This window comes from Pseudoliparis swirei, chromosome 24 (assembly GCF_029220125.1).
Source record: "Pseudoliparis swirei isolate HS2019 ecotype Mariana Trench chromosome 24, NWPU_hadal_v1, whole genome shotgun sequence".
NCBI classification, from domain to species: Eukaryota; Metazoa; Chordata; class Actinopteri; order Perciformes; family Liparidae; genus Pseudoliparis; species Pseudoliparis swirei.
The window spans coordinates 29,990,887-30,018,140 of NC_079411.1; the positions used below are offsets into that span (position 1 = coordinate 29,990,887).

At 41.1% G+C, this 27,254-nt stretch overlaps 1 long non-coding RNA gene across 1 annotated transcript; it reads left to right on the forward strand.

Annotated features, from left to right (window-relative positions):
* The first annotated feature begins 1,366 nt into the window (after positions 1-1,366).
* On the forward strand, positions 1,367-27,178 carry LOC130190695 (uncharacterized). Its single transcript, XR_008831023.1, has 3 exons — positions 1,367-1,466; positions 1,821-1,931; positions 27,040-27,178. It is a non-coding gene; the product is annotated as an uncharacterized LOC130190695 (long non-coding RNA).
* Positions 27,179-27,254: the final 76 nt, after the last annotated feature.

Sequence of the window (27,254 nt, forward strand, 5' to 3'; positions counted from 1 at the left end):
TGTTGATCGTATCTCCACAGCAGCATGTCATTTCTGTCTCTTCGCATTGCGTTAACACTTATCGATCTCCGTCTGGCGCGCCACAGAGCTCCGTGTGCGCGCATCGGGACCGAGCAAAAAGAAGTCACTTGTCAATCTGTCCACCTGTCCGGGCCGGTGAGGTTTCAGCTTTGCAGCGGTGTCCCCGCCGTCCCTTTCATCACGGCCCAGTTCATGAAGAAAACCCACACAGTCAGTTTGCCTCAGCAGCTGCTAGAGGAAGACTAGAGGCCTTTAGATTGTATCATGGTGGAGTTAATGGTTGACAAACAAGAGAAACATGTTCTGTTTAACCCTCCTGTTACCTTTACATTTACTAACATATTTTACCCTCGGGGTCAATTTGACCCCAGCAATTAAAACCTCCAGAAGATTATTATAATTAATATTGCTTCCCAAGTTTAAGTGTGAGGTACTTTATGTTTGTTTGTTGACTACCTAAATAGCGCTTTAAATAAATAAAAAAGTTGATATTTCTTATATGTTTGACACAGTGAAAAACAGCCTGGGGTCAAATTGACCGCAAAGAACACCGACATTAAACATTGAATGGGGTCAAATTGACCCGAAAGGTAACAGGAGGGTTAAACATTCTGTTTAGGATGAAGATGTGTTAATGTTCCATATGGAAGAAAACTGCTAAATAACTGCTGAGTTGCAGCACCATTGTATAGAAGAATGTATGAATGTATATATCCGTCTTTTGTCATAAATCTCTATGTTCTCACAAAATATACAGAGAATATCGGTAATATGTGATTAATCATGATTAATCCACAAAAACCTGTGATTAATCCGATTAAAAATTTTAATCGTTTCACAGCCCTAATAAATATACATGCATATATGAATATACATGTTTACATAAATATACATGCATATATGAATATACATGTTTACATAAATATACATGTATACATAAATATACATGCATATATGAATATACATGCATACATAAATATACATGTATACAATATACATGCATACATAAATATACATGCATACATAAATATACATGCATATATGAATATACGTGTATACATAAATATACATGCATATATAAATATACATGCATACATAAATAAACATGCATATATGAATATACATGCATACATAAATATACATGCATATATGAATATACATGCATACACAAATAAACATGCATATATGAATATACATACATAAATATACACTGAGTCGTGGATCTAAGACTTCTCCATCACTCCGTCATCTCTTATGGGGTCATGGTGGGGTCATGGTGGGGTCATGGTGGGGTCGGGGTTGGACCCCCGGCTCTGTGCAGTGAGCTGTCTCTGCTCTGCAGGTTCGACCCTCAGAAAGGTTTCTGGTGCCAGCGGCTCGACGGAGGAAAGACTAAATGTCTGGGGAAGAGCAAAGGGAGGAAGTACCCTCCGATGGAGCCCGAGGTAAACGTCAGGACATAGAGCGCTGTCAGCCAATCAGAGGACAGAGCCTTACAACCTAAATATGAGGACTCAATAGGGACATGTTAGCTCTGTTAGCTCTGTGTGGCCCTAAAGTGCCGACTCATCATGAATGTGTTGTACTTCTTGTCTCCTGCTGTCTTTTATTTCCTCTCAATATTTACCACAACTCTTTTTCCTTTCACCTTTCCTGTCTCCTTCAATGCTCCCTTAATGCTCCCTCTGTTCTCTTCCTCTTGTCTCTCCCACATTTCCATGTTTTATTATTCTGCCCCTTATTAAATACTGACTCACCAACTTCACTCCTTCCCTGAATGTTTTGTCCCCCCCCCCCAGGCCCATGCGTACCTGTCCAGGTACTACAGGGACCACAACGTGGACCTGTCCAAGCTGCTGCACCGCCTCGGGCAGCCCCTCCCCTCCTGGCTGAGGGAGGAGCTGCAGAAGGTCAGGAGGCCTCTCAGGTCCAAGAGACAAGTCCCTTAGGACAAGTCCTCGAGGACAAATCCCTTAGGACAAATCTTAAAGGACAAGTACTTTAGGACAAGTCCCGTAGGACAAGTCTTTGAGGACAAGTCCCTTAGGACAAATCATTTAGGACAAGTACTTAAGGACAAGTCCATTAGGACAAGTACTTTAGGACAAGTCATTTAGGACAAGTCTTTAAGGACAAGTCCTTTAGGCCAAGTCTTTAAGGACAAGTACTTGAGGACAGGTCCTTGAAGTCCCTTAGGACAAGTCTTTAAGGACAAGTCCTTTAGAACAAGTCTCTTAGGACAAGTCTTTAAGGATAAGTCTTTAAGGACAAATCTTTAGGACAAGTTCTTTAGGGCAAGTCCTTTAGAACAAGTCCCTAAGGACAAGTCCTTTAGATCAAGTCCCTTAGGACAAGTCTTTCAGGATAAGTCTTTAAGGACAAGTTCTTTAGGACAAGTTATTTATGACAAGTCCCTGAGGACAAGTCCTTGAGAACAAGTCCCTAAGGACAAGTCTTTTAGGACAAGTCCTTTAGGACAAGTCTTTAAGGACAAGTACTTGAGGACAGGTCCTTGAAGTCCCTTAGGACAAGTCCTTTAGAACAAGTCCCTTAGGACAAGTCTTTAAGGACAAGTCCTTTAGAACAAGTCCCTTAGGACAAGTCTTTAAGGACAAGTCCTTGAGAACAAGTCCCTTAGGACAAGTCTTTAAGGATAAGTCTTTAAGGACAAGTCTTAAGGACAAGTCCTTTAGAACAAGTTCTTTAGGACAAGTCTTTAAGGATAAGTCCTTTGATGGGGCGGCTTTAGCTCAGTGGGGTAAGAGGGCCGTCCTGCAACCGCAATGTTGTGGGTTCGATCCCCGCTCTCCCCATCAGTTGCAAGTCGAAGTGTCCTTGAGCAAGGCACTGAACCCCCAGTTGCTTCCCGGGCGCTTCACCGCAGCCCACTGCTCCTTAATAACTAAGGATGGGTTAAATGCAGAGAACTAATTTCCCCTTGGGGATTAATAAAAGTGTATATTCTTATTCTTATTCTTCTTAAGGACAAGTCCTTTAGAACAAGTCCCTTAGGACAAGTCTTTAAGGATAAGTCCTTTAGGACAAGTCCTTTAGAACAAGTTCTTTAGGACAAGTCTTTAAGGACAAGTCCTTTAGAACAAGTCCCTTAGGACAAGACTTTAAGGACAAGTTCTTTAGGACAAGTCTTTAAGGACAAGTTCTTTAGGACAAGTCTTTAAGGACAAGTCATTTAGGACAAGTCTTTAAGGACAAGTCCTTTAGGACAAGTCTTTAAGGACAAGTCCTTTAGGACAAGTCTTTAAGGACAAGTACTTGAGGACAGGTCCTTGAAGTCCCTTAGGACAAGTCTTTAGGACAAGTCCTTTAGGACAAGTCCTTTAGAACAAGTCTTTATGGATAAGTCTTTAAGGACAAGTCTTTAGGACAAGTCCTTTAGAACAAGTCCCTTAGGACAAGTCCTTTAGAACAAGTCCCTTAGGACAAGTCTTTCAGGATAGGTCTTTAAGGACAAGTCTTTAGGACAAGTTATTTAGGACAAGTCCCTGAGGACAAGTCCTTTAGGACAAGTCTTTCAGGACAAGTCCTTTAGGACAAGTCTTTAAGGACAAGTACTTGAGGACAGGTCCTTGAAGTCCCTTAGGACAAGTCCTTTAGAACAAGTCCCTTAGGACAAGTCTTTAAGGACAAGTCCTTTAGAACAAGTCCCTTAGGACAAGTCTTTAAGGATAAGTCCTCTAGAACAAGTCCCTTAGGACAAGTCTTTAAGGATAAGTCCTTTAGAACAAGTCCCTTAGGACAAGTCTTTAAGGATAAGTCCTTTAGAACAAGTCCCTTAGGACAAGTCTTTAAGGACAAGTCCTTTAGAACAAGTCCCTTAGGACAAGTCTTTAAGGACAAGTCCTTTAGAACAAGTCCCTTAGGACAAGTCTTTAAGGATAAGTCCTCTAGAACAAGTCCCTTAGGACAAGTCTTTAAGGATAAGTCCTTTAGAACAAGTCCCTTAGGACAAGTCTTTAAGGATAAGTCCTTTAGAACAAGTCCCTTAGGACAAGTCTTTAAGGATAAGTCCTTTAGAACAAGTCTTTAAGGACAAGTCTTTAGGACAAGTTATTGAGGACAAGTCCCTTAGGACAAGTCCTTTAGAACAAGTTCTTTAGGACAAGTCTTTAAGGACACGTCCTTTAGAACAAGTCCCTTAGGACAAGTCCTTTAGAACAAGTCCCTTAGGACAAGTCTTTAAGGACAAGTCCTTGAGAACAAGTCCCTTCGGACAAGTCTTTAAGGACAAGTTCTTTAGGACAAGTCTTTAAGGACAAATACTTGAGGACAGGTCCTTGAAGTCCCTTAGGACAAGTCCTTCAGGACAAGTTCTTTAGGACAAGTCCATTAGAACAAGTCCCTTAGGACAAGTCTTTAAGGATAAGTCCTTTAGAACAAGTCCCTTAGGACAAGTCTTTAGGACAAGTCCTTTAGAACAAGTCCCTTAGGACAAGTCTTTAAGGATAAGTCCTTTAGAACAAGTCCCTTAGGACAAGTCTTTAAGGATAAGTCCTTTAGAACAAGTCCCTTAGGACAAGTCTTTAAGGACAAGTCCCTTAGGACAAGTCTTTAAGGACAAGTCTTTAGGACAAGTTATTGAGGACAAGTCCCTTCGGACAAGACCTTTAGAACAAGTTCTTTAGGACAAGTCCTTTAGAACAAGTCCCTTAGGACAAGTCTTTAAGGACAAGTCCTTTAGAACAAGTCCCTTAGGACAAGTCTTTAAGGATAAGTCCTCTAGAACAAGTCCCTTTGGACAAGTCTTTAAGGATAAGTCCTTTAGAACAAGTCCCTTAGGACAAGTCTTTAAGGATAAGTCCTTTAGAACAAGTCCCTTAGGACAAGTCTTTAAGGACAAGTCCTTTAGAACAAGTCTTTAAGGACAAGTCTTTAGGACAAGTTATTGAGGACAAGTCCCTTAGGACAAGTCCTTTAGAACAAGTTCTTTAGGACAAGTCTTTAAGGACACGTCCTTTAGAACAAGTCCCTTAGGACAAGTCTTTAAGGACAAGTCCTTGAGAACAAGTCCCTTCGGACAAGTCTTTAAGGACAAGTTCTTTAGGACAAGTCTTTAAGGACAAATACTTGAGGACAGGTCCTTGAAGTCCCTTAGGACAAGTCCTTCAGGACAAGTTCTTTAGGACAAGTCCATTAGAACAAGTCCCTTAGGACAAGTCTTTAAGGACAAGTTCTTTAGGACAAGTCCTTTAGAACAAGTCCCTTAGGACAAGTCTTTAAGGACAAGTCCTTTAGAACAATTCCCTTAGGATAAGTCTTTAAGGACAAGTCTTGAAGGACAAGTCTTTAGGACAAGTTCTTTAGGACAAGAACTTTAGAACAAGTCCCTTAGGACAAGTCTTTAAGGATAAGTCTTTAAGGACAAATTATTTAGGACAAGTCCCTTTGGACAAGTCCTTTAGGACAAGTCTTTCAGGACAAGTCCTTTAGGACAAGTCTTTAAGGACAAGTCCTTTAGAACAAGTCCCTTAGGACAAGTCTTTAAGGACAAGTCCTTTAGAACAAGTCCCTTAGGACAAGTCTTTAAGGATAAGTCCTCTAGAACAAGTCCCTTAGGACAAGTCTTTAAGGATAAGTCCTTTAGAACAAGTCCCTTAGGACAAGTCTTTAAGGACAAGTCCTTGAGAACAAGTCCCTTCGGACAAGTCTTTAAGGACAAGTCCTTAGAACAAGTCCCTTTAGGACAAGTCTTTAAGGACAAGTCTTTAGACAAGTCCCTTAGGACAAGTCTTGAGGACAGGTCCTTGAAGTCCCTTAGGACAAGTCCTTCAGGACAAGTTCTTTAGGACAAGTCCATTAGAACAAGTCCCTTAGGACAAGTCTTTAAGGATAAGTCCTTTAGAACAAGTCCCTTAGGACAAGTCTTTAAGGATAAGTCCTTTAGAACAAGTCCCTTAGGACAAGTCTTTAAGGACAAGTCCTTTAGAACAAGTCTTTAAGGACAAGTCTTTAAGGACAAGTCCCTTAGGACAAGTCTTTAGGACAAGTCCTTAGACAAGTCTTTCAGGACAAGTCCTTTAGGACAAGTCCTTAGAACAAGTCCCTTAGGACAAGTCCTTTAGAACAAGTTCTTTAGGACAAGTCTTAAGGACACGTCCTTTAGAACAAGTCCCTTAGGACAAGTCTTTAAGGACAAGTCCTTGAGAACAAGTCCTTAGGACAAGTCTTTAGGATAAGTCCTTTAGAACAAGTCCTTAGGACAAGTCTTTAGGATAAGTCCTTAGAACAAGTCCTTAGGACAAGTCTTTAGGACAAGTCCTTTAGAACAAGTCTTTAGGACAAGTCTTTAGGACAAGTTCTTTAGGGCAAGTCCTTAGGACAAGTCCTTTAGAACAAGTCTTTAGGACAAGTCTTTAAGGACACGTCCTTTAGAACAAGTCCCTTAGGACAAGTCTTTAAGGACAAGTCCTTGAGAACAAGTCCCTTCGGACAAGTCTTTAGGACAAGTCTTTAAGGACAAGTACTTGAGGACAGGTCCTTGAAGTCCCTTAGGACAAGTCCTTCAGGACAAGTTCTTTAGGACAAGTCCATTAGGACAAGTCTTTAAGGACAAGTCCTTTAGGACAAGTCTTTAGGACAAGTCCCTTAGGACAAGTCCTTTAGAACAAGTCCCTTAGGACAAGTCTTTAAGGACAAGTCCTTTAGAACAAGTCCCTTAGGACAAGTCTTTAAGGACAAGTCTTAGACAAGTCTTGAAGGACAAGTCTTTAGGACAAGTCCTTGAGAACAAGTCCCTTAGGACAAGTCTTTAAGGATAAGTCTTTAAGGACAAGTCCTTTAGGACAAGTCCCTTAGGACAAGTCCTTTAGGACAAGTCTTTAAGGACAAGTCTTTAGGACAAGTCTTTATGGACAAGTCTTTAAGGACAAGTCTTTTAGGACAAGTCCTTTAGAACAAGTCCCTTAGGACAAGTCATTTAGGACAAGTCCTTTAGAACAAGTCCCTTAGGACAAGTCTTTAAGGACAAGTCCTTTAGAACAAGTCTTTAGGACAAGTCTTTAAGGACAAGTCCTTTAGAACAAGTCCCTTAGGACAAGTCTTTAAGGACAAGTCCTTTAGAACAAGTCCCTTAGGATAAGTCTTTAAGGGCACGTTCTTTAGGACAAGTCCCTTAGGACAAGTCTTTAAGGACAAGTATTTAAGGACAAGTACTTGAGGACAGGTCCTTTAGAACAAGTCCCTTAGGACAAGTCTTTAAGGACAAGTCCTTTAGAACAAGTCCCTTAGGACAAGTCTTTAAGGACAAGTCCTTTAGAACAAGTCCCTTAGGATAAGTCTTTAAGGACAAGTCTTTAGGACAAGTTCTTTAGGACAAGTCTTTATGGACAAGTCTTTCAGGATAAGTCTTTAAGGACAAGTCCTTTCGGACAAGTCTTTCAGGACAAGTCCTTTAGGACAAGTCTTTAAGGACAAGTACTTGAGGACAAGTCTTAGACAAGTCTTTAGGACAAGTCTTTAGGACAAGTCTTAGGACAAGTCCATTAGGACAAGTCCTTTAGAACAAGTCCTTAGGACAAGTCTTTAGGACAAGTCCTTTAGAACAAGTCCCTTAGGACAAGTCTTTAGGACAAGTCCTTTAGAACAAGTCCCTTAGGACAAGTCTTTTAGGACAAGTCCTTTAGAACAAGTCCCTTAGGACAAGTCATTTAGGACAAGTCTTTAAGGACAAGTCCCTAAGGACAAATCCTTTAGGACAAGTCTTTAAGGACAAGTCTTTAAGGACAAATCTTAGGACAAGTCCTTTGGACAAGTCCTTAGGACAAGTCCTTAGGACAAGTCTTTAGGACAAGTCCTTTAGGACAAGTCCTTAGGACAAGTTCTTTAGGACAAGTTCTTTAGAACAAGTCCCTTAGGACAAGTCTTTAAGGACAAGTTCTTTAGGACAAGTCCTTTAGAACAAGTCTTTAGGACAAGTCTTTAGGACAAGTCCCTTTAGATCAAGTCCCTTAGGACAAGTCTTTAAGGATAAGTCTTTAAGGACAAGTCCTTTAGAACAAGTCCCTTAGGACAAGTCCTTGAGAACAAGTCCCTTAGGACAAGTCTTTAAGGACAAGTCCTTTAGAACAAGTCCCTTAGGACAAGTCTTTAAGGATAAGTCCTTTAGAACAAGTCCCTTAGGACAAGTCTTTCAGGATAAGTCTTTAAGGACAAGTTCTTTAGAACAAGTCCCTGAGGACAAGAGGACAAGTCATTGAGAACAAGTCCCTTAGGACAAGTCTTTAAGGACAAGTTCTTTAGGACAAGTCCTTTAGGACAAGTCTTTAAGGACAAGTCCCTTAGGACAAGTCTTTAAGGACAAGTCTTTTAGGACAAGTCCTTTAGAACAAGTCCCTTAGGACAAGTCATTTAGGACAAGTCTTTAAGGACAAGTCCTTTAGGACAAGTCCTTTAGGACAAGTCTTTTAGGACAAGTCCTTTAGAACAAGTCCCTTAGGACAAGTCATTTAGGACAAGTCCTTTAGAACAAGTCCCTTAGGACAAGTCTTTAAGGACAAGTCCCTAAGGACAAATCCTTTAGGACAAGTCTTTAAGGACAAGTCCCTTAGGACAAGTCCTTTAGGACAAGTCTTTAAGGACAAGTCCTTTAGGACAAGTCTTTAAGGACAAGTCCCTTAGGACAAGTCTTTAAGGACAAGTCTTTAGGACAAGTCTTTAGGACAAGTTATTGAGGACAAGTCCTTTAGAACAAGTTCTTTAGGACAAGTCTTTAAGGACACGTCCTTTAGAACAAGTCCCTTAGGACAAGTCTTTAAGGACAAGTCCTTGAGAACAAGTCCCTTAGGACAAGTCTTTAAGGACAAGTTCTTTAGGACAAGTCTTTAAGGACAAATACTTGAGGACAGGTCCTTGAAGTCCCTTAGGACAAGTCCTTCAGGACAAGTTCTTTAGGACAAGTCCATTAGAACAAGTCCCTTAGGACAAGTCTTTAAGGACAAGTTCTTTAGGACAAGTCCCTTAGGACAAGTCCTTTAGAACAAGTCCCTTAGGACAAGTCTTTAAGGACAAGTCCTTTAGAACAAGTCCCTTAGGATAAGTCTTTAAGGACAAGTCTTGAAGGACAAGTCTTTAGGACAAGTTCTTTAGGACAAGTCCTTTAGGACAAGTCTTTATGGACAAGTCTTTCAGGATAAGTCTTTAAGGACAAGTCCTTTAGGACAAGTCTTTCAGGACAAGTCCTTTAGGACAAGTCTTTAAGGACAAGTCCTTAAGGACAAGTACTTGAGGACAGGTCCTTGAAGTCCCTTAGGACAAGTCATTTAGGACAAGTTCTTTAGGACAAGTCCTTGAGAACAAGTCCCTTAGGACAAGTCTTTAAGGACAAGTCCTTTAGGACAAGTACTTTAGGACAAGTCTTTAAGGACAAGTCCCTTAGGACAAGTCCTTTAGGACAAGTCCTTTAGGAGAAGTCCATTAGGACAAGTCTTTAAGGACAAGTCCTTTAGGACATGTCTTTAAGGACAAGTCCTTTAAGGACAAGTCTTGAAGGACAAGTCTTTAAGGACAAGTCTTTTAGAACAAGTCCCTTAGGACAAGTCTTTAAGGACAAGTCCTTTAGGACAAGTCTTTAAGGATAAGTCTTTAAGGACAAATCTTTAGGACAAGTTCCTTAGGACAAGTCATTTAGGACAAGTTCTTTAGGACAAGTCCTTGAGAACAAGTCCCTTAGGACAAGTCTTTAAGGACAAGTCCTTTAGAACAAGTCCCTTAGGACAAGTCTTTAAGGACAAGTCCTTTAGAACAAGTCCCTTAGGACAAGTACTTGAGGACAGGTCCTTGAAGTCCCTTAGGACAAGTCCTTTAGGACAAGTCTTTAGGACAAGTTCTTGAGAACAAGTCCCTTAGGACAAGTCTTTAAGGACAAGTTCTTTAGGACAAGTCCCTTAGGACAAGTCCTTTAGAACAAGTCCCTTAGGACAAGTCTTTAAGGACAAGTCCTTTAGAACAAGTCCCTTAGGATAAGTCTTTAAGGACAAGTCTTTAGGACAAGTCTTTAGGACAAGTCTTTAGGACAAGTCCTTTAGAACAAGTCCCTTAGGACAAGTCTTTAAGGACAAGTCCTTTAGGACAAGTCTTTAAGGACAAGTCCCTTAGGACAAGTCCTTTAGGACAAGTCTTTCAGGACAAGTCCTTTAGGACAAGTCTTTAAGGACAAGTACTTGAGGACAGGTCCTTGAAGTCCCTTAGGACAAGTCCTTTAGGACAAGTCCCTTAGGACAAGTCTTTAAGGACAAGTCCTTTAGGACAAGTCCCTTAGGACAAGTCTTTAAGGATAAGTCCTTTAGAACAAGTCCCTTAGGACAAGTCTTTAAGGACAAGTCCTTTAGAACAAGTCCCTTAGGACAAGTCCTTGAGAACAAGTCCCTTCGGACAAGTCTTTAAGGACAAGTTCTTTAGGACAAGTCTTTAAGGACAAATACTTGAGGACAGGTCCTTGAAGTCCCTTAGGACAAGTCCTTCAGGACAAGTTCTTTAGGACAAGTCCATTAGAACAAGTCCCTTAGGACAAGTCTTTAAGGATAAGTCCTTTAGAACAAGTCCCTTAGGACAAGTCTTTAAGGATAAGTCCTTTAGAACAAGTCCCTTAGGACAAGTCTTTAAGGACAAGTCCTTTAGAACAAGTCCCTTAGGACAAGTCTTTAAGGACAAGTCTTTAGGACAAGTCTTTAAGGACAAGTCTTTAGGACAAGTCCCTTAGGACAAGTCCTTTAGGACAAGTCCCTTAGGACAAGTCCTTTAGAACAAGTCCCTTAGGACAAGTCTTTAAGGACAAGTCCTTTAGAACAAGTCCCTTAGGACAAGTCTTTAAGGACAAGTCCTTTAGAACAAGTCCCTTAGGACAAGTCTTTAAGAACAAGTCATTTAGAACAAGTCCCTTAGGACAAGTCCTTTAGGAAAAGTCCCTTAGGACAAGACTTTAAGGACAAGTCTTTAGGACAAGTCCTTTAGAACAAGTCCTTAGGACAAGTCATTTAGGACAAGTTCTTTAGGACAAGTCCTTTAGGACAAGTCCTTTAGAACAAGTCTTTAAGGACAAGTCTTTAGGACAAGTCCTTGAGAACAAGTCCCTTAGGACAAGACTTTAAGGACAAGTCCTTTAGGACAAGTCTTTAAGGACAAGTACTTGAGGACAGGTCCTTGAAGTCCCTTAGGACAAGTCCTTTAGGACAAGTCTTTAGGACAAGTCCTTTAGAACAAGTCCCTTAGGACAAGTCTTTAAGGACAAGTCTTTTAGGACAAGTCCTTTAGAACAAGTCCCTTAGGACAAGTCTTTAAGGACAAGTCCTTTAGAACAATTCCCTTAGGATAAGTCTTTAAGGACAAGTCTTGAAGGACAAGTCTTTAGGACAAGTCCTTTAGAACAAGTCCCTTAGGACAAGTCTTTAAGGATAAGTCTTTAAGGACAAATTATTTAGGACAAGTCTTTCAGGACAAGTCCTTTAGGACAAGTCTTTAAGGACAAGTCTTTAAGGACAAGTCCTTTAGGACAAGTCTTTAAGGACAAGTCCTTTAGAACAAGTCCCTTAGGACAAGTCTTTAAGGACAAGTCCTTTAGAACAAGTCCTTTAGGACAAGTCTTTAAGGACAAGTCCTTAGAACAAGTCCTTAGCACAAGTCTTTAAGGACAAGTCCTTTAGAACAAGTCCCTTAGGACAAGTCTTTAGACAAGTCCTTTAGAACAAGTCCTTAGGACAAGTCTTTAGGACAAGTTCCTTTAGGACAAGTCTTTAGGACAAGTCTTTGAGGACAGGTCCTTGAAGTCCCTTAGAACAAGTCCTTCAGGACAAGTCCCTTAGGACAAGTCCATTAGGACAAGTCCATTAGGACAAGTCTTTAAGGATAAGTCCTTTTGAACAAGTCCCTTAGGACAAGTCTTTAAGGACAAGTCCTTTAGGACAAGTCTTTAAGGACAAGTCTTTTAGGACAAGTCCTTTAGAACAAGTCCCTTAGGACAAGTCTTTAGGGACAAGTCTTTAGGACAAGTCTTTAAGGACAAGTCTTTAGGACAAGTCCTTTAGGACAAGTCTTAGGACAAGTCTTTTAGAACAAGTCCCTTAGGACAAGTCTTTAAGGACAAGTCCTTTAGAACAAGTCCCTTAGGACAAGTCTTTAAGGACAAGTCCTTTAGAACAAGTCCCTTAGGACAAGTCTTTAAGGACAAGTACTTGAGGACAAGTCCTTTAGGACAAGTCTTTAGGACAAGTCCTTGAGGACAAGTCCTTTAGGACAAGTTCTTTAGGACAAGTCTTTAAGGACAAGTCCTTTAGAACAAGTCCCTTAGGACAAGTCTTTCAGGACAAGTCCTTAGAACAAGTCCCTTAGGACAAGTCTTTAGGACAAGTCCTTTAGAACAAGTCTTTAAGGACAAGTCTTTAAGGATAAGTCTTTAAGGACAAGTCCCTTAGGATAAGTCTTTAAGGACAAGTCTTTAGGACAAGTCCTTTAGAACAAGTCCCTTAGGACAAGTCTTTAAGGACAAGTCCTTGAGAATAAGTCCCTTAGGACAAGTCTTTAAGGACAAGTTCTTTAGGACAAGTCTTTAAGGACAAGTCCTTTAGAACAAGTCCCTTATGACAAGTCTTTAAGGACAAGTTCTTTAGGACAAGTCCCTTAGGACAAGTCTTTAAGGACAAGTTCTTTAGGACAAGTCCATTAGGACAAGTCTTTTAGGACAAGTCCTTTAGAACAAGTCTTTAGGACAAGTCTTTAGGACAAGTCCTTCAGGACAAGTCCTTTAGAACAAGTCCTTTAGGACAAGTCTTTAAGGACAAGTCCTTTAGGACAAGTCCTTAGGACAAGTCTTTAGGACAAGTCCTTAGGACAAGTCCCTTTGGACAAGTCCATTAGGACAAGTCCTTTAGGACAAGTCTTTAAGGACAAGTACTTGAGGACAAGTCCTTGAGGACAAGTCCTTAGAACAAGTCCCTTAGGACAAGTCTTTAGGACAAGTCCTTTAGAACAAGTCCCTTAGGACAAGTCTTTAGGACAAGTCCTTAGAACAAGTCCCTTAGGACAAGTCTTTAAGGACAAGTCTTCAGGACAAGTCTTTAGGACAAGTCTTTTAGGACAAGTCCTTTAGAACAAGTCCCTTAGGACAAGTCATTTAGGACAAGTACTTTAGGACAAGTCTTTAAGGACAAGTCCCTTAGGACAAGTCCTTTAGGCCAAGTCTTTAAGGACAAGTCCTTTAGAACAAGTCTTAGGACAAGTCTTTAAGGACAAGTCCTTGAGAACAAGTCCCTTAGGACAAGTCTTTAAGGACAAGTCCTTGAGGACAAGTCCCTTAGGACAAGTCCTTTAGAACAAGTTCTTTAGGACAAGTCTTTAAGGACACGTCTTTAGGACAAGTCTTTAGGACAAGTCCTTTAGGAGAAGTCCATTAGGACAAGTCCATTAGGACAAGTCCTTTAGAACAAGTCCCTTAGGACAAGTCTTTAAGGATAAGTCTTTAGGACAAGTCATTGAGAACAAGTCCCTTAGGACAAGTCTTTAAGGACAAGTCCTTTAGAACAAGTCCCTTAGGACAAGTCATTTAGGACAAGTCTTTAAGGACAAGTCCCTAAGGACAAGTCTTTAGGACAAGTCTTCAGGACAAGTTCTTTAGGACAAGTCCATTAGGACAAGTCTTTAGGACAAGTCCTTTAGACAAGTCCTTAGGACAAGTCTTTAGGACAAGTCTTAGACAAGTCCTTTAGGACAAGTCTTTAGGACAAGTCTTAGACAAGTCTTTAGAACAAGTCCCTTAGGACAAGTCTTTAGGACAAGTCCTTAGGACAAGTCCCTTTAGGACAAGTCTTTAAGGACAAGTCCTTTAGGACAAGTCTTTAAGGACAAGTCTTTAAGGACAAGTACTTGAGGACAGGTCCTTGAAGTCCCTTAGGACAGGTCATTTAGGACAAGTCTTTAGGACAAGTACTTTAGGACAAGTCCTTGAGAACAAGTCCCTTAGGACACGTCTTTAAGGACAAGTCCTTTATAACAAGTCCCTTAGGATAAGTCTTTAAGGACAAGTCTTGAGAACAAGTCCCTTAGGACAAGTCTTTAGGACAAGTCCTTTAGGACAAGTCTTTAGGACAAGTCTTTAGGACAAGTCTTTAGGACAAGTCTTAGGACAAGTCCTTAGGACAAGTCCTTTAGGACAAGTCCATTAGGACAAGTCTTTAGGACAAGTCCTTTAGAACAAGTCCTTAGGACAAGTCTTTAGGACAAGTCCTTTAGGACAAGTCCTTAGGACAAGTCTTTAGGACAAGTCTTAGAACAAGTCCTTAGGACAAGTCTTTAGGACAAGTCATTTAGGACAAGTCTTTAAGGACAAGTCCCTAAGGACAAATCCTTTAGGACAAGTCTTTAAGGACAAGTACTTTAGGACAAGTACTTTAGGACAAGTCTTTAAGGACAAGTCCCTTAGGACAAGTCCTTTAGGCCAAGTCTTTAAGGACAAGTCCTTTAGGACAAGTCTTTAGGACAAGTCTTTAGGACAAGTCTTAAGGACAAGTCCTTTAGGCCAAGTCTTTAAGGACAAGTCCTTCAGGACAAGTTCTTTAGGACAAGTCCATTAGGACAAGTCTTTTAGGACAAGTCCTTTAGGACAAGTCTTCAGGACAAGTCCTTTAGGACAAGTCCATTAGGACAAGTCTTTTAGGACAAGTCCTTTAGGACAAGTCCTTAGGACAAGTCTTTAGGACAAGTCTTTAGGACAAGTCCTTTAGAACAAGTCCTTAGGACAAGTCTTTAGACAAGTCCTTTAGAACAAGTCCCTTAGGACAAGTCTTTAAGGACAAGTCCTTTAGGACAAGTCCTTTAGGACAAGTCTTTAGACAAGTCCTTTAGGACAAGTCTTTAGGACAAGTCTTTAGGACAAGTCCTTTAGGACAAGTCTTTAGGACAAGTCCTTAGGACAAGTCCTTTAGGACAAGTCTTTAGGACAAGTCTTGAGGACAGGTCCTTGAAGTCCCTTAGGACAAGTCTTTAAGGACAAGTACTTGAGGACAAGTCCCTTAGGACAAGTCCTTTAGGACAAGTCTTTAGGACAAGTCTTTAGGACAAGTCTTTAGGACAAGTCCTTTAGGACAAGTCTTTAGGACAAGTCTTAGGACAAGTCCTTTAGGACAAGTCCTTTAGGACAAGTCTTTAAGAAGTCCTTAGGACAAGTCCTTAGGACAAGTCTTTAGGACAAGTCCCTTTAGAACAAGTCCCTAGGACAAGTCTTTAGGACAAGTCCCTTAGGACAAGTCTTTAGGACAAGTCCTTTAGGACAAGTCTTTAGGACAAGTCTTTAGGACAAGTCCTTGAACAAGTCCCTTAGACAAGTCCTTTAGGACAAGTCCTTAGGACAAGTCTTTAGGACAAGTCCTTTAGGACAAGTCCTTAGGACAAGTCCTTTAGGACAAGTCTTTAGGACAAGTCCCTTAGGACAAGTCTTTGGACAAGTCCTTTAGAACAAGTCCTTAGGACAAGTCTTTAGGACAAGTCCTTTAGAACAAGTCCTTAGGACAAGTCTTTAGGACAAGTCCTTTAGAACAAGTCCCTTAGGACAAGTCCTTGAGAACAAGTCCCTTAGGACACGTCTTTAAGGACAAGTCCTTTATAACAAGTCTTTAGGACAAGTCTTTGGACAAGTCTTTAGGACAAGTCTTTAGGACAAGTCTTTAGGACAAGTCTTAGGACAGTCTTTAGGACAAGTCCTTTAGAACAAGTCCCTTAGGACAAGTCTTAGGACAAGTCCTTAGGACAAGTCTTTAGGATAAGTCTTTAAGGACAAGTCCTTTAGGACAAGTCCCTTTAGGACAAGTCTTTAAGGACAAGTCCTTTAGGACACGTCTTTAAGGACAAGTCTTTAGAAGTCCTTAGGACAAGTCCTTTAGACAAGTCTTTAGGACATGTCTTTAAGGACAAGTCCTTAGGACAAGTCTTTAGGACAAGTCCTTTAGGACAAGTCCTTAGGACAAGTCTTTAGGACAAGTCCTTTAGACAAGTCCCTTAGGACAAGTCATTTAGGACAAGTACTTTAGGACAAGTCCTTTAGGACAAGTCCCTTAGGACAAGTCCTTCAGGACAAGTTCTTTAGGACAAGTCCATTAGGACAAGTCTTTTAGGACAAGTCCTTTAGGACAAGTCTTTAAGGACAAGTCCTTAGGACAAGTCCCTGAGGACAAGTCCTTTAGAACAAGTCCTTAGGACAAGTCTTTAGGACAAGTCCTTAGGACAAGTCCCTTAGAACAAGTCCTTCAGAACAAGTCCTTCAGGACAAGTCCATTAGGACAAGTCTTTAAGGATAAGTCCTTTTGAACAAGTCCCTTAGGTCAAGTCTTTAAGGACAAGTTCTTTAGGACAAGTCCCTGAGGACAAGTCCTTTAGAACAAGTACAAGTCCCTTAGGACAAGTCCCTTAGGACAAGTCCATTAGGACAAGACTTTAGGACAAGTCCTTTAGGACAAGTCTTTAAGGACAAGTCCTTAGGACAAGTCTTTAGGACAAGTCTTTAGGACAAGTCCTTTAGGATAAGTCTTTAAGGACAAGTTCTTTAGAACAAGTCCCTGAGGACAAGTCATTGAGAACAAGTCCCTTAGGACAAGTCTTTAAGGACAAGTCTTTTAGGACAAGTCCTTTAGAACAAGTCCCTTAGGACAAGTCATTTAGGACAAGTCTTTAAGGACAAGTCCCTAAGGACAAATCCTTTAGGACAAGTCTTTAAGGACAAGTCCCTTAGGACAAGTCTTTAAGGACAAGTCCTTTAGAACAAGTCCCTTAGGACAAGTCTTTAAGGACAAGTCCCTTAGGACAAGTCCTTTAGGACAAGTCTTTAAGGACAAGTCCTTTAGAACAAGTCTTTAGGACAAGTCTTTAGGACAAGTCTTTAGGACAAGTCCTTGAAGTCTTAGGACAAGTCCCTTTGGACAAGTCCATTAGGACAACTCCTTTCGGACAAGTCTTTAGGACAAGTCCTTTAGGACAAGTCTTTAAGGACAAGTCTTAGGACAAGTCCTTAGACAAGTCCCTTAGGACAAGTCTTTAGGACAAGTCCTTAGACAAGTCCTTAGGACAAGTCTTTAGGACAAGTCTTTAGGACAAGTCTTTAGGACAAGTCTTAGGACAAGTCTTAGGACAAGTCCTTTAGGACAAGTCTTTAAGGACAAGTCTTTAGGACAAGTCTTTAGAATGTCCTTAGACAAGTCTTTAGGACAAGTCCTTAGGACAAGTCCCTTAGGACAAGTCTTTAGGACAAGTCCTTTAGACAAGTCCTTAGGACAAGTCTTTAAGGACAAGTCTTAGGACAAGTCTTAGGACAAGTCCTTAGGACAAGTCCTTAGGACAAGTCTTTAGGACAAGTCTTTAAGGACAAGTCCTTTAGACAAGTCCTTAGGACAAGTCTTTAGGACAAGTCCTTTAGGACAAGTCTTTAGGACAAGTCTTTGAGGACAAGTCCTTTAGGACAAGTCCTTAGGACAAGTCTTTAGGACAAGTCTTTAGGACAAGTCCTTTAGGACAAGTCCTTTAGGACAAGTCCTTTAGAACAAGTCCCTTAGGACAAGTCTTAGGACAAGTCTTTAGACAAGTCCTTAGACAAGTCTTTAAGACAAGTCCTTTAGAACAAGTCCCTTAGGACAAGTCTTTGGACAAGTCCTTTGGACAAGTCCTTTAGGACAAGTCTTTAGGACAAGTCCTTTAGGACAAGTCCTTAGGACAAGTCTTTGGACAAGTCCTTTAGAACAAGTCCTTAGGACAAGTCTTAGGACAAGTCCTTGGAAGTCCCTTAGGACAAGTCTTTAGGACAAGTCTTTAGGACAAGTCTTTAGGACAAGTCCTTAGGACAAGTCTTTAGGACAAGTCCTTAGGACAAGTCTTTAGGACAAGTCCTTAGAACAAGTCCCTTAGGACAAGTCTTTAGACAAGTCTTTAGGAAGTCTTTGAACAAGTCCTTAGGACAAGTCTTTAGGACAAGTCTTTAGGACAAGTCCTTAGGACAAGTCCTTTAGACAAGTCTTTAGGACAAGTCTTTAGGACAAGTCCTTTAAGGACAAGTCCTTAGACAAGTCCTTTAGGACAAGTCTTTAGGACAAGTCTTAGGACAAGTCCTTAGGACAAGTCTTTAGGACAAGTTCTTTAGGACAAGTCCTTAGGACAAGTCCTTTAGGACAAGTCTTAGGACAAGTCTTTAAGGACAAGTCTTTAGGACAAGTCCTTAGAAGTCCTTAGGACAAGTCTTAAGGACAAGTCTTTAGGACAAGTCCAAGTCCTTAGGACAAGTCCTTAGGACAAGTCCCTTAGGACAAGTCTTTAGGACAAGTCTTTAGGACAAGTCCTTTAGAACAAGTCCTTAGGACAAGTCTTTAGGACAAGTCTTAGAACAAGTCTTAGACAAGTCTAAGGACAAGTCCTTTAGGACAAGTCCTTAGGACAAGTCTTTAGGACAAGTCCTTGACAAGTCTTTAGGACAAGTCTTTAGGACAAGTCCTTAGGACAAGTCTTAAGGACAAGTACTTAGGACAGGTCCTTGAAGGACCTTAGGACAAGTCCTTAAAGTCCTTAGAAGTCCTTAGGACAAGTCCTTTAGACAAGTCTTAGGACAAGTCTTTAAGGACAAGTCCTTTAGACAAGTCCCTTAGGACAAGTCTTTAGGACAAGTCCTTTAGGACAAGTCCTTAGACAAGGACAAGTCCTTTAGAACAAGTCCTTAGGACAAGTCCTTAGGACAAGTCCTTAGGACAAGTCTTTAGGACAAGTCCCTTAGGACAAGTCTTAGAACAAGTCCCTTAGGACAAGTCTTAGGACAAGTCCTTAGGACAAGTCCTTAGGACAAGTCTTTAGGACAAGTCCTTTAGGACAAGTCTTTAGACAAGTCTTTAACAAGTCCTTAGACAAGTCCCTAAGGACAAATCCTTTAGGACAAGTCTTTAGGACAAGTCTTTAGGACAAGTCCTTAGGACAAGTCCTTAGGACAAGTCTTGAAGTCCCTTGGACAAGTCCTTTAGGACCAGTCTTTAAGGACAAGTCTTAGAACAAGTCGACAAGTCCATTAGGACAAGTCCTTTAGGACAAGTCTTTAGACAAGTCCTTTAAGGACAAGTCCTTTAGAACAAGTCCTTAGGACAAGTCTTAGGACAAGTCTTAGGACAAGTCCAGGACAAGTCCTTTAGACAAGTCCTTTAGGACAAGTCTTTAGGACAAGTCTTAGGACAAGTCCTTTAGACAAGTAAGTCTTTAGGACAAGTCCTTTAGACAAGTCTTAGGACAAGTCCCTTAGGACAAGTCCCTTAGGACAAGTCTTTAAGGACAAGTCTTTAGGACAAGTCCATTAGGACAAGTCCTTTAAGACAAGTCTTTAAGGAAGTCCTTTAGACAAGTCCTTAGGACAAGTCTTTAGGACAAGTCTTTAGGACAAGTCCCTTATGACAAGTCTTTAAGGACAAGTCTTTAGGACAAGTCTTAGAAGTCCTTAGACAAGTCCTTAGGACAAGTCTTTAGGACAAGTCCTTAGACAAGTCTTAGGACAAGTCCTTAGGACAAGTCTTTTAGGACAAGTCCTTAGAACAAGTCTTAGGACAAGTCTTAGGAACAAGTCCTTAGACAAGTCTTAGGACAAGTCCTTAGGACAAGTCTTTAGGACAAGTCTTTAGGACAAGTCCTTTAGACAAGTCACAAGTCAGTCTTAGGACAAGTCTTTAAGGACAAGTCCTTGACAAGTAGTCTTTAGACAAGTCCTTAGGACAAGTCTTTAAGAAGTCTTAGGACAAGTCTTGAAGTCTTTAGGACAAGTCCTAGGACAAGTCTTAGGACAAGTCCTTAGACAAGTCCTTAGGACAAGTTTAGGACAAGTCTTTAGACAAGTCCTTAGGACAAGTCCTTTAGACAAGTCCTTTAGGACAAGTCCCTTTAGGACAAGTCTTTAGGACAGTCCTTTAGGACAAGTCCTAGGACAAGTCCTTAGGACAAGTCTTTAGACAAGTCCTTTAGGACAAGTCTTTAGACAAGTCTTTGGACAAGTCTTAGACAAGTCTTTAGAACAAGTCCCTTAGGACAAGTCTTAGGACAAGTCTTTAGGACAAGTCTTTAGAACAAGTCCTTAGGACAAGTCTTTATGACAAGTCTTTAGGACAAGTCCTTTAGACAAGTCCTTTAGAAGTCCTTTGAACAAGTCCTTAGGACAGTCTTTAAGTCTTAGGACAAGTCTTTAGGACACAAGTCCTTAGACAAGTCCTTGACAAGTCCTTAGAGTCCCTTAGGACAAGTTTAGACAAGTCCTTTAGGACAAGTCCTTAGGACAAGTCCTTTAGGACAAGTCCTTTAGACAAGTCCCTTTAGGACAAGTCTTTAGGACAAGTCCTTTAGAACAAGTCCTAGGACAAGTCTTTAAGGACAAGTCTTAGACAAGTCCTTAGGACAAGTCCCTTAGGACAAGTCTTTAGGACAAGTCTTTAGGACAAGTCTTTAGACAATTTGGACAAGTCCTTAGGACAAGTCTTAGGACAAGTCCTTAGGACAAGTCCTTTAGGACAAGTCTTTAGGACAAGTCCTTTAACAAGTCTTGGACAAGTCCTTAGGACAAGTCCTTAGGACAAGTCTTTGGGACAAGTCTTAGACAAGTCCTTTAGGACAAGTCCTTAGGACAAGTCTGTAAGGACAAGTCTTTAGACACTTGAGGACAAGTCTTTAGACAAGTCCCTTAGGACAAGTCCTTTAGGACAAGTCTTTAGGACAAGTCCTTAGGACAAGTCCTTTAGGACAAGTCCTTAGAAAGTCCCTTAGGACAAGTCCTTTAGACAAGTCTTTAGGACAAGTCTTTAGACAAGTCCTTTAGGACAAGTCTTTAGGACAAGTCTTTAGGACAAGTCTTAGGACAAGTCTTTAGGACAAGTCCTTTAGGACAAGTCCTTTAGAAGTCCTTTATTAGGACAAGTCCTTTAGAACAAGTCCTTAGGACAAGTCTCTTTAGGACAAGTCCTTTAGGACAAGTCTTTAGACAAGTCCCTTAGGACAAGTCATTTAGGACAAGTTCTTTAGGACAAGTCCTTGAGAACAAGTCCCTTAGAACAAGTCTTTAAGGACAAGTCCCTGAGGACAAGTCCTTTAGGACAAGTCCTTGAGAAAGTCCTTAGGACAAGTCTTTAGGACAAGTCTTTAGGACAAGTCTTGACAAGTCCTTTAGGACAAGTCTTTAGGACAAGGACAAGTCTTTAGGACAAGTCCTTTAGGACAAGTCCTTAGGACAAGTCTTTAGACAAGTCTTAGGACAAGTCTTTAGGACAAGTCTTTAGGACAAGTCTTTAGGACAAGTCCTTAGACAAGTCCATTAGGACAAGTCTTTTAGGACAAGTCCTTTAGGACAAGTCTTTAAGGACAAGTCTTTAGGACAGAAGTCCTTAGGACAAGTCCTTTAGGACAAGTCTTAGGACAAGTCTTTGGACAAGTCCTTAGGACAAGTCTTTAAGGACAAGTCCTTAGGACAAGTCCTTAGACAAGTCCTTAGGACAAGTCTTTAAGTCCTTAGACAAGTCTTAGGACAAGTCTTTAGGACAAGTCCTTAGGACAAGTCTTTGAGACAAGTCCTTAGGACAAGTCCTTAGGACAAGTCTTTATGACAAGTCTTTGGAACAAGTCCTTTAGGACAAGTCTTTAGGACAAGTCCTTAGGACAAGTCTTAGGACAAGTCTTTAGGACAAGTCCTTTAGGACAAGTCCTTTAGACAAGTCTTTAGGATAAGTCTTTGAGACAAGTCCTTTAGACAAGTCCCTTAGGACAAGTCTTTAGACAAGTCTTAGGACAAGTCCTTTAGGACAAGTCCTTTAGAACAAGTCCTTAGGAAGTCTTTAGACAAGTCTTTAGGACAAGTCCCTTAGGACAAGTCCTTAGGACAAGTCCTTTAGGACAAGTCCTTAGGACAAGTCTTTAGGACAAGTCTTAGACAAGTCTTTAGGACAAGTCCTTTAGGACAAGTCCCTTAGAACAAGTCCTTCAGGACAAGTCCATTAGGACAAGTCCATTAGAACAAGTCCTTAGGACAAGTCCTTTAGACAAGTCCTAGGACAAGTCTTTAGATAAGTCTTTATAGGACAAGTCTTAGGACAAGTCTTTGACAAGTCTTTAGGACAAGTCTTTAGGACAAGTCCTTTAGGACAAGTCTTGACAAGTCTTTAGACAAGTCCCTTAGGACAAGTCCTTTAGGAAAAGTCCCTTAGGACAAGTCTTTAAGGACAAGTCTTAGACAGTCCCTTAGAACAAGTCCCTTAGGACAAGTCTTTAAGGACAAGTCCTTAGGACAAGTCTTAGGACAAGTCTTAGGACAAGTCTTCAAGTCCTTAGGACAAGTCTTTAGGACAAGTCTTTAGGACAAGTCTTTAGACAAGTCCTTTAGGACAAGTCCTTTGACAAGTCTTGGACAAGTCCTTTGGACAAGTCTTTAGGACAAGTACTTGAGGACAGGTCCTTGAAGTCCCTTAGGACAAGTCCCTTTGGACAAGTCCATTAGGACAAGTCTTTAAGGACAAGTCTTTAAGGACAAGTACTTAGACAAGTCCTTTAGGACAAGTCCTTAGACAAGATAAGTCCTTAGGACAAGTCTTTAGGACAAGTCTTTAGGACAAGTCCCTAGGACAAGTCTTTAGGACAAGTCTTTAGGATAAGTCTTAGGACAAGTCCTTAGGACAAGTCTCAGGACAAGTCCTTTAGGAGTCCTTAGGACAAGTCTTAGGACAAGTCCTTAGGACAAGTCCTTGAGGACAAGTCCTTAGACAAGTCTTTAGGACAAGTCTTTAGGAAAAGTCCCTTAGGACAAGTCCTTTAGACAAGTCTTTAGGACAAGTCCTTAGAACAAGTCCCTTAGGACAAGTCTTAGGACAAGTCCTTAGAACAAGTCTTAGACAAGTCTTTAAGAGGAAGTCTTTAGGACAAGTCTTTAGGACAAGTCTTTAGACAAGTCCCTTAGGACAAGTCTTTAGGACAAGTCCCTTAGGACAAGTCTTTAGGACAAGTCCTTGAGAACAAGTCCTTAGGACAAGTCTTTAGGACAAGTCTTTAGAACAAGTCCTTAGGACAAGTCTTTAAGGACAAGTCCTTAGACAAGTCCTTGACAAGTCTAGGACAAGTCTTTAGACAAGTCCCTTAGGACAAGTCTTAGGACAAGTCCTTGAGACAAGTCCTTAGACAAGTCTTTAGGACAAGTCTTTAGGACAAGTCTTTAGGACAAGTCTTGAGGACAAGTCTTTAGGACAAGTCCCTAAGGACAAATCCTTTAGGACAAGTCTTTAGACAAGTCCTTAGACAAGTCCTTAGGGACAAGTCTTGAGGACAAGTCTTAGGACAAGTCCTTTAGACAAGTCCTTTAGGACAAGTCTTAGGACAAGTCCTTAGACATGTCCATTAGGACAAGTCTTTTAGGACAAGTCTTTAGGACAAGTCTTGAGGACAAGTCTTTAGGACAAGTCTTTAGGACAAGTAAGTCTTAGGACAAGTCCTTAGACAAGTCTTAGGACAAGTCTTAGGACAAGTCCTTTAGAACAAGTCCTTAGGACAAGTCTTTAGGACAAGTCCTTAGGACAAGTCCTTTAGGACAAGTCTTAGACAAGTCTTTAGGACAAGTAGTCCTTCAGGACAAGTCCCTTAGGACAAGTCCCTTAGACAAGTCTTTAGGACAAGTCTTTAGGACAAGTCTTAGACAAGTCCCTTAGGACAAGTCTTTAGGACAAGTCTTTAGGACAAGTCCTTAGGACAAGTCCTTTAGAACAAGTCCTTAGACAAGTCCTTTAGGACAAGTCTTTAGGACAAGTCCTTGGACAAGTCCTTGACAAGTCCTTAGAAGTCAAGTCTTTAGGACAAGTCTTTGGAAGTCCTTTAGGACAAGTCCTTAGGACAAGTCTTAGGACAAGTCCTTAGGACAAGTCCTTTAGGACAAGTCTTTAGGACAAGTCCTTTTAGGACAAGACAAGTCCTTTAGGACAAGTCCTTTAGAACAAGTCCTTAGACAAGTCTTAGGACAAGTCTTGAGGACAAGTCTTAGGACAAGTCCTTTAGACAAGTCCCTTAGGACAAGTCTTTAGGACAAGTCTTTAGGACAAGTCCTTAGGACAAGTCCTTTAGGACAAGTCTTTGAGACAAGTCCTTAGGACAAGTCCTTAAGGAAGTCTTTAGACAAGTCCTTAGGACAAGTCCTTAGGACAAGTCTTTAGGACAAGTCTTAGGACAAGTCTTTAGGACAAGTCCTTAGGACAAGTCCTTAGGACAAGTCTTGAGGACAAGTCCTTGGACAAGTCTTAGGACAAGTCCTTTAGGACAAGTCCTTAGGACAAGACAGGTCCTTAGACAAGTCCTTTAGGACAAGTCTTAGGACAAGTCTTTAGACAAGTCCTTAGACAAGTCCTTAGGACAAGTCTTTGACAAGTCTTAGAAGTCCTTTAGACAAGTCTTTAGGACAAGTCTTTAGACAAGTCTTTAGACAAGTCCTTAGGACAAGTCTTTAGGACCAAGTCCTTTAGACAAGTCCTTAGGACAAGTCTAGGACAAGTCTTTAGGACAAGTCCTTGGACAAGGACAAGTCCTTTAGGACAAGTCTTTAGGACAAGTCTTAGACAAGTCTTTAGGACAAGTCTTCAGACAAGTCTTAGGACAAGTCTTTAGGACAAGTCCTTAGGACAAGTCTTTAGACAAGTCTTTAGGACAAGTCCTTAGGACAAGTCTTTAGGACAAGTCCTTTAGGACAAGTCTTTAACAAGTCCTTAGGACAAGTCTTTAGGACAAGTCTTAGGACAAGTCCTTTAGGACAAGTCTTTAGGACAAGTCCTTTAGACAAGTCTTTAGGACAAGTCTTTAGGACAGTCCTTGACAAGTCCCTTAGGACAAGTCTTTAAGGACAAGTCTTTAGGACAAGTCCTTGAGAACAAGTCCCTTAGGACAAGTCTTTAAGGATAAGTCTTTCAGGACAAGTCCTTTAGGACAAGTCCCTTTAGGACAAGTCTTTAAGGTCAAGTCCTTTAGGACAAGTCTTTAAGGACAAGTACTTGAGGACAGGTCCTTTAGGACAAGTCTTTAAGGACAAGTCCTTAGGACAAGTCTTTAGGACAAGTCCTTAGGAACAAGTCCTTAGGACAAGTCTTTAGGACAAGTCCTTTAGAACAAGTCCCTTAGGACAAGTCTTTAAGGACAAGTCCTTAGGACAAGTCCTTGGACAAGTCTTTAAGGACAAGTCCTTTAGGACAAGTCCTTAGGACAAGTCTTTGAGGACAAGTCCTTAGGACAAGTCCTTAGGACAAGTCTTTAGGACAAGTCTTTAGGACAAGTCCCTTAGGACAAGTCTTTAGACAAGTCTTTAGGACAAGTCCTTAGGACAGTCTTTAGGACAAGTCCCTTAGGACAAGTCTTTAAGGACAATTTAGGACAAGTCCTTAGACAAGTCTTTAGGACAAGTCCTTTAGGACAAGTCCATTAGGACAAGTCCTTTAGGACAAGTCTTTAGACAAGTCTTTAGGACAAGTCTTTAGGACAAGTCCTTTAGACAAGTCCTTAGAAGTCTTAGACAAGTCTTTAGGACAAGTCCTTAGGACAAGTCTTTAGGACAAGTCTTTAAGGACAAGTCCTTTAGACAAGTCTTAGACAAGTCCTTTAGGACAGTCCTTGAAGTCCTTTAGGACAAGTCTTTAGACAAGTCCTTAGGACAAGTCTTTAGGACAAGTCCTTTAGGACAAGTCCTTGAGGACAAGTCTTTGACAAGTCCTTTAGACAAGTCCTTTGGGACAGGTCTTTAAGAACAAGTATTTGAGGACAGGTCCTTAAAGTCCCTTAGGACAAGTCCCTTTGTACAAGACTTTAGGACAAGTCCTTTAGGACAAGTCTTAAGGACAAGTCCTTTAGAACAAGTCCCTTAGGACAAGTCTTATGACAAGTCTTTAGAACAAGTCCCTTAGGACAAGTCTTTAGACAAGTCCTTTGAACAAGTCCCTTAGACAAGTCTTTAGGACAAGTCCTTTAGGACAGACAAGTCCTTAGGACAAGTCTTAGGACAAGTCCTTTAGACAAGTCCCTTAGGACAAGTCTTTAGGACAAGTCCTTAGACAAGTCTTAGGACAAGTCTTTAGGACAAGTCCTTAGGACAAGTCTTTAGACAAGTCCTTTAGGACAAGTCTTTAAGGATAAGTCTTTAAGGACAAGTCTTTAGACAAGTCTTTAGGACAAGTCTTTAAGGACAAGTCCTTTAGACAAGTCATTTAGGACAAGTACTTTAGGACAAGTCTTTAAGGACAAGTCCCTTAGGACAAGTCCTTTAGACAAGTCCTTAGACAAGTCTTAGGACAAGTCTTAGACAAGTCTTTAGGACAAGTCCCTTAGGACAAGTCTTTAAGGACAAGTCTTTAGGACAAGTCCTTAGGACAAGTCTTTAAGGACAAGTCCTTTAGGACAAGTCTTTAAGGACAAGTCCTTTAGGACAAGTCCCTTTAGGACAAGTCCCTTAGGACAAGTCCTTTAGGACAAGTCTTTAAGGACAAGTACTTGAGGACAGGTCCTTGAAGTCCCTTAGGACAAGTCCTTTAGGACAAGTCTTTAAGGACAAGTCCCTAAGGACAAATCCTTTAGGACAAGTCTTTAAGGACAAGTACTTTAGGACAAGTCTTTAAGGACAAGTCCTTTAGGACAAGTCTTTAAGGACAAGTCCTTTAGGACAAGTCCTTTAGGACAAGTCTTTAAGGACAAGTACTTGAGGACAGGTCCTTGAAGTCCCTTAGGACAAGTCCTTTAGGACAAGTCTTTAAGGACAAGTCCCTTAGGACAAGTCTTTAAGGACAAGTCCCTAAGGACAAATCCTTTAGGACAAGTCTTTAAGGACAAGTACTTTAGGACATGTCTTTAAGGACAAGTGCCTGAGGACAAGTCCTTTAGGACAAGTCCTTCAGGTCAAGACTTTAAGGACAAGTCCTTTAAGTCCTTTCTGTCTCCTGTTTAGTGTTTGGCATCCGGAGCTAAATGGAATTAAAAGACTACTTTCCTCTCTCTGTCCCCCTCTCTCTCTTTCTGAAGGTCAGATAACCTTTGTATCCATGACCCAGGGTTAAAGGTCAAGGGGTCAAGGACCTCTCTGCGGCCTCTGAGTGAACCCTGAGGTGAAGGCCAGGACCAGGAGCCTCGCTCCACCGAGGAGCAGCTGGAGGAAGATGAACTGGAGGATGAGAGGATGAGAGGAGGGGTGGAGGGTGGAGGGGGGAGGGGTGGAGGAACCAGAGCTCCAGGTGACT